Consider the following 7,554-nt stretch of genomic DNA (forward strand, 5'->3'; position numbering starts at 1 on the left):
AAAATAAAGCAAGAAAAACCCACTTGTAGGCTTATGAACCGTAAAGACATCATCATTTAGCATTCCAAACCTAGCGTCTATGCATGTGTGCATACCGTTCGCATGCAACCCTTGCAAACGGTTAATGTGGCCATTGAGTAATCTATGGAATTCTAGCTTCAAAGTTTCCACTTGTATGCCATTGAATTAAACAGATTTCTCTTACTCACTCCTTTTGGGCGCGTAACGCTTGACAACAGCATTTAGAAGTCACAACACGTCTTATATTAAATGTTGTATTTCACAATAAACACGCTCGATGTGGACCTAGAAGAATGCATACATTTCCACATGTAAGAATGTATGGAAATTTCTTATTTTTAACTGCCTCTTCGCTTTCGGGAAGCTACGCTTCATACACCGCCTCATACGCTACTTTTAATTGTCACCCTTTCTCGTTATTGTGTAGATTGTTGTGTTGGTTAGGAATAGCAAAGAAAAGATTGTTTGTTATGTGTTTGTGCAATTGAATGAAAGTAAAACTTTTTTTTTTTTTTTCTAATGTACGCGCATTTTCATATTTTACTTTTATTTATTTTTATTTTTATTCTTCTTTTTTTTTTTTTTTTTTTTTTTTTTATTTTTTTTTTTTTTTTTTTTTTTTTTTTTTTTTTGTAATAGCTAAGGCTTAACTTTACTCTTTTTGCTTACTTGAGTAAATAAGAATTCGTTATCTTAGCCTAAGTGTTTGCCTCGTTGTACACAGAAAAGTTAACTCGAGTTCATTCGCCTTTACATTCTTTCAGTGTTTTTTTGTTTGCATTTCGAAAAGATTAAGATTTTATCAGTTCGACAAACAAATTTTCTTTTCTTTAAAGGCGATGTAGACTTATAATAAATACACCAACAACCCAAAACTATAACCGCTGCAACGAGTTTGAAAAGTGAAGATATTGTCCCGTTGAGTTTAATGAAAAAAACAACTAATCTTTCTCCCTTAGAATTAGATATTTAAACATTATATGGTTCTATTCGATTTTCTTTTATTTTATTCGATGTTAAAGGAAAATGAATTTAAGAAAAAATGTTGCAAATATATCAAAGTTTATTAACAATAATGATCGGAGCAAATTGTTACTTCATCTAACTATGCTTTTCGTTTATATCGTTGGTGAACATAACAATCGGTTTGCGATTATATTTAGAAGTAAACGTCACAGTTCTAAAGACGATTCAATTCAATCCATTTTGTAATTGCCAAGAATCCACTACTAACTCGTCGGCTCAAAGTGAATGCAGTCATGCCAATCCGTTGAAAATTTTCAGACATTTTTCACATCGCTCTACAACATTAGTTTAATAATAATCTACTAAAACTAAACGATTACTAGACTTACGTTCAACATAACCTTCCTTTGGATATCATATCACCATCACTTTACTTCATACGAGATCGATAAGATCTGTTTGAGTTGAGAATGAAACGATGTGTGTGTTCGGTTCATGTATTCTTGCTCTTATGCTAAACAATGAATTGATTAACGACATTTGAATCCCAAAACCCTTTTTTATATATAATATTGTTGAGTGTGCGTATGTGTGTGTGTGTGTGTGTGTGTGTGTGTAGGCAGAATATTTGTAGAGGAGACACAATACATTTTTTTTTTATTTAATTATTGTTTTTTTTTTTTTAATACTTTATTTATTGCCTTGTATTTATATTCCATTTTAGAAGACACTTTCCAGAATATTTAATTACAATCTTTTTGGACTCAAGGAAATATATGAATTTTTATTTCTAAGAATACTTGAATTGTTCTAACTATAGTGATGCACTGTAATATCACTGCATACATACTCTTATTTAGAAAAAAAAGAAATTAAATTAAATTTTATTTGAAAACAAATTGAATGGAACGTACTTATCTACGCCATTTGTGGCATAGCGTATATTCAGTTTGTGTGGACATATGTAATATCCAGAATGGCATAAGAGAGACTCACTTTTTTTTTAATACCCATCGAGTTAATTAATATCTCTGTCCATTCATAATTGGTGATTAAAGTGCAAGTCTCTATTTTAGGAATATATTGATGAGATTTGGTATAATGATGTGTTTTGACCCGAGGACAAACATTACTAAATTTATTTCGGATTGAATCATTTTTTCGCCCATTCCCGATACAATGCCTTATTTCGATGAGTTCTTAAATGGAAAACAAATGCAGTTTTTAAAAATTTTTTTGCCAAAATTCGCTGAAAAGTAGTATTTCGAGATATTAAATTCGTATCGAAAATTTGGTTCGAATGGGGACATTTTTTTGAGTACCTTTTCCAAAACTTAATCCTTATATAATACATAGATCTAGATTCTAATATTTCATGGGGAAAATTATTTCATAATAGTAGATTGACCAAAAAAAAAAAAAAAAAACTTGGACCACGTAGTTCTATTTGTTGGATACTACCGCATATTCTTAGGAAATGTAAATCGTTTTATTAGATCAAAAAGATCTAATTGTTAATGTTTTATGATAAAAATCTGACACAAAAGTTAAATTTGAGTTACCTGGATCTAGTTATTGAAGCGCACTTCATAGACAATTCCTCATGAATACTAAGATCTTCAGAAATAGATTTAATTTCTAACATTTTGTGATTGAGCAAAAAAAATTTACGATACAAAATTTGGATCATATAGGTCTAAATTTTAGAACCTAACATATATAGAGATTGTCATGAAAAGCTAACCCTTATAGAGTCCTATAAAGGGCCAATCTAATTTCTAGTTTTCTGTGACGGAGACTGAGAAATAATATAATTTTTAGGTATCAAATTAAGTTTGTTAATTTTGGAGTGCGTCATGTCATGTTTCGAGCATCGTCCAATATGTGGCCTTTGCATGAAAATAATGTGTAATTTTTGGTATGTTACCAAAATCAGTGAATAATTGTACTAGGCGAACTGATAGGTGTAGGGTATATATTGTATTGTCGGTCTTGCTCGACTACAATCTTTTTACATCATTTTAATTATATCCTACATAATTTGTGGCACAGGCTGTTGGGATGCGCCTTGCACCAGGAATGACTTGATATAAATTTGTCTTTTATTTATATTCAGAAACTGTGTTCTGGATCGATCTAAGCTGTCTGTCTGTCCGTCTATTTGTCCCAATCAACGGCTTATTTTGAGAAATCATTATGTAAATAAGTGCTAAGTGTTATGTAATATACTATGTAATATGATTATATAGCATCTTTGGTTCGCAAAGTGCAGGCTCGATCCCTTCTAGATGTACCGTTTGTGTGTGTTTTGTTAACTTTGAAACGATTATTGGAATTAAGCGCGTTAATTAACAGTTTATGGTCAATAAGAACCGTGCAATGTCGTTGAAACCAGAATAAATGACCAGTCTATCTTCTGTCATCAAATGACAACTTTCTGGAAAAGAAAGACAACAGTCCTACGTTCTCGCCAATGACTATAGATAAACACGATTGATGGCTGAAAGGTGATTATGCTTTAATAACAAAGCGTTTTAGTAAATTCGTGTGAGCAAATTTCTGCTTTATAAGACTAACCGCGCAACCCATTACGAAAAAAGCTTACTCACGGGCAAATGTAAATACACACTGCCTTCCGATATCATTAGGATGTCAACTATTTCATGCAACTTCACTTTTCGGTTTACCAAAACTATTTTCTTCATTATCTAATGTTTTCTAGAACAACTCTGTTCATGTTTCGGTCAGCAGAAGGTGATTCAACATCACCTGTGCCTATAGGACATTGTTCAAAATGACCAAGTCATCCACAAATTTATATTTTCTATAGATAAAAATCGTTATAACATCTTTCTCATGAAAACACAACGTTTTTAATGAACAAACGATATTCAGATTTTTCCATTGACTTGGAAACTACAAACGCACTGTCACTAAAACATATGTATTTTGTAAGAAAATTGTCCGAATATTATGAAATTTTGGTTTCATGTTGTTTGCGGGTTACTGCTACCCAGAAATCGTATCGATATGTCAACAGTGATGCCATATATGGGATAATCTGGATAATCCATGTCGACTGCCATATTGGATTATCACGTTCTCCACTTCTTTGAGAATTTGCGGGCATGATTGTATTTCATAATTGCAAAGATCTCTGCCTAATATGTTACTAAAACAATTTCTGATTGATTCTACTTTGTTAAGCGATGCCTTACGTTTCGTTCCACGTTGCACGAGCACCCTTAGTGGCGATCATATCCTCGGTTCCTTTTGAAATGAATTTTTAACAAAATTTTGAAAATACATATACCATATCTGCCAATATTATTATTATTTTTTAAAAAACATATTTTAGACGCATTAACATTAAAATTTCATTTTATGAAACTCTGTTCGGTGTTATAAAAGAAAAAATATCGTAAACCTTATTGATTTCTTGAACCAAATGCCTTTATGGTGTATCGTGTCGGTAGATAAAATTCACTCACAAGTGAATTCATGAGTTTTTCCTGCTGCAAAAATCTAACGAATTGCACTGCACTTAATCAAATTTGATAATTTAAAGCAAGTATTTTGGATTGAACAGAACAACCGTTAATTTCGTTAGATCACCGAGAAATATAGTATTGAGAATACAGCATTCATGTGTCCTTGAAAGTGTACTGAGTTTTTTTTTTTTTTTTTTTTCTACGTATCGACGATATTAGTAGTAGAAGGAAGGAGGAAAGACAATGGGAATGATTTTTGATTATTTGAAAATATTTATGTTTATTACTAATCAATTTCATATGCTCGCAATTGTGTGATTCTTAATCTACACTTCTAAGCATTATTATTATTAATATTATTATTTTTTTTTTTTTTTGTATACAATGCGCTTCATTTCGACTTGAACGCGGTTGTACCGTCTTTCAATCATTTTGATTCAGTTCGATGTGACGTCTTTTAACAAATGTAAATATTTCTCATATAACCGCATAAATCATTAGGTAAAGAAATTGTTTTGCTTAAAAGTATTTTTGGAAATAAGTCTGAAGCGTTTCAAAAATCCCGAAAGGGTCAGTTCGCTTTACTTTGTTTGATTCGAATGAGAATACATGTAAATAAAAAAAATTACTAATAGAAATACACTAACATTTTACACGTTCGCCTAAAAGTAACTGACCCCAGCCGACTTATTGAATCCCGAAGAAAAGTGTCGGCTTTGTCTGAAAACTTAATGACGGACTCTTATAACTTTTAAATAAGACGGCCGACCAAACGTGTGTGAATAAATCTTAAGTGTTTTTTGTTGTTGTTTTTTTTTTTTTCTTTTTTTTTTCTTTTTCTCTCTCTTTTTTGGCTTAATGTTTTATTAGGCGCCAAACTGATTACGTTACTGGTTGCATGCTAAAATCCTACACCCAACCAATACCGAAGACAATGAATGCTTGTGATACTCGACCTGCATAAAGCATCAAAATTATTACACGTTTCGTCTCACTTTTTACGTTAACGTAAAGCGATACAATGCAATGTATAACAAAGCTAACGATAACATTGGCTAAATGTGCCTTAATATATGTTGTATGTCGTGTAAATTATTGTTGTAGCCTTTGTGTTGTACGTTTTGTAATGTCGTGTCATGAGTGAATTACTGTCACATGTGCACTATAAGTTGAGTATTGGATGTTTATGTGACTGTGTGAGTAATTGTAACACCACCACCAACGATACCACACACAATACACATCTATATATATATATATATATGTATATATATATAAATATGTGTGCATGCATACCATGAATAGTCGGTCCTTTAGTTAGTCGATTGGTTGGTTAGCGTATTAAACAATTCATACTGGCTGCCCGGCTGTCAGTGTAAAATTTATGTTGGCACTTGTTTAAAACTTATTAAATTATTTATAATAAGCTCACTTCGTGTCAGTGTGCTTGTCATATGCATTCATTATATATATACGCGTAGGCATAAAATTATTATTATTATTTTTGTTACTGTTATTATTATTATTATTATTAGCAATGTCGTTGGTGTTGGTGTTGGTGTTGTTGATGTTGTTGTTGTTGTAGTTAACGTTAAATCATGAATGGCAATTTTCATTATATTATCAGGCGCCAATAAATCAGTAAATTAATTGATACCCACTTAAAAATTCAATTAACAACCCTCCTCTCTTCACCGCAATATATATATATATATATGTGTGTATATATCCGTCGTGTTTGCTTATATAATGAAATTATTTTATTTTTGTAAATTTTTCCCCTCAAAGATTGAAAATTGTAAAAAAAAAAAAAATTTCGCGCGATAACTGTTAGGGCTCTTCCGGGATTTGAACCCGGGACCTCCCGCACCCTAAGCGGAAATCATACCCCTAGACCAACGAGCCATATGCTATAATTTGTATAGTAAGTTATAAGTTGTTTCAAATAGTTTAATATTAAAATACTCATGCGATTGTCTTCCAACAAGAAAATCTATTTTAAAATACAATAAGAAAGAATTTTCATTCCAATTGAAACGAGCTTTTTAGTACGAACTACAAGCTTATGTGCGTTATTTGTTTGTGTTTAAATAGAAAAAAAAAAAACCTAAATATTATGTACTGAGTACATCGTATGTATATGGTTTCTTGGTAACCGTGCGGACGTGCAAGCGGTTCAATTTGGCTAAATTTTGCATTTGACTTGTAGGCTTTATTAGATGACAATTTCTTGCTTATTTATGTTAAGCGAACTATGGTTTACGCTTGCTTGTACATGTTTCAATAATTACTTACCAAGGAAACGGCGCCGGAACAGTTATGGCAAAAAAACATAATTTTTAAGGTATTTCTACTGTATCTTATTTCTTCACCGATTGATTTGAAATTTTTTCTGTTGCTTCACAATAATATTTTTCAATGCAATGCGGGAGGATTTTCTAAAACTATTGATTTAAATAAATACATCATCGATCAGAGGAAAACATTTTTAATTTTTCAAAAAAATATCTGCCAAAAATTTGCTTCAAATTTCGTTTAAAAGGAACCAAACTAAAATAAAAAACTTCTACAATCTTCACTAAAATTGAATTATGAAATCAATAGCTTGAGACGTCAAGAGTGCTAATAATCGTAGATCGAATTCGAAAAACATAGTGTCAAGAAAAAGTCAATGAAAGAGTTAAATAGTATTAGTTGTACTCGTACTGTTGAATTTTTAGCTACGTCAGTATCAATCCACGTATCATATAAAAAAAAATGTTTGGAAGAATCGAAAAAATATGCCCCTTTCTAACTTTCATTTTACACTTTCCTGCGGAGCAATTTGGCGTATTTTCAACACTAACACGCGTGCAAAAACTTTTAATGTTATTACACATCGGGTTGGAGTCGACATCTTAACTGTTTCGATCAGGAGAATGTGAACAATAAACACATAGACACATAGACGAATACATGCTAATCTCGAATGTATTTGCTTTGCACGATTTCTAAATCTAAAAATTGTTAGGGGTGTGGTGCTTGAAAAATCGTGTTTCAAGAAAAAACAAAAAAACATTCAGTACAGGCACACTGA

General features: G+C 31.5%; 1 non-coding gene across 1 annotated transcript; it reads right to left on the reverse strand.

Annotated features, from left to right (window-relative positions):
• Positions 1-6,311: 6,311 nt before the first annotated feature.
• On the reverse strand, positions 6,312-6,383 carry Trnap-agg. Its single transcript has one exon. It is a non-coding gene; the product is annotated as a tRNA-Pro (tRNA).
• Positions 6,384-7,554: the final 1,171 nt, after the last annotated feature.

This window comes from Glossina fuscipes, unplaced genomic scaffold, assembly GCF_014805625.2.
Source record: "Glossina fuscipes isolate IAEA_lab_2018 unplaced genomic scaffold, Yale_Gfus_2 0, whole genome shotgun sequence".
Lineage (NCBI taxonomy): Eukaryota > Metazoa > Arthropoda > Insecta > Diptera > Glossinidae > Glossina > Glossina fuscipes.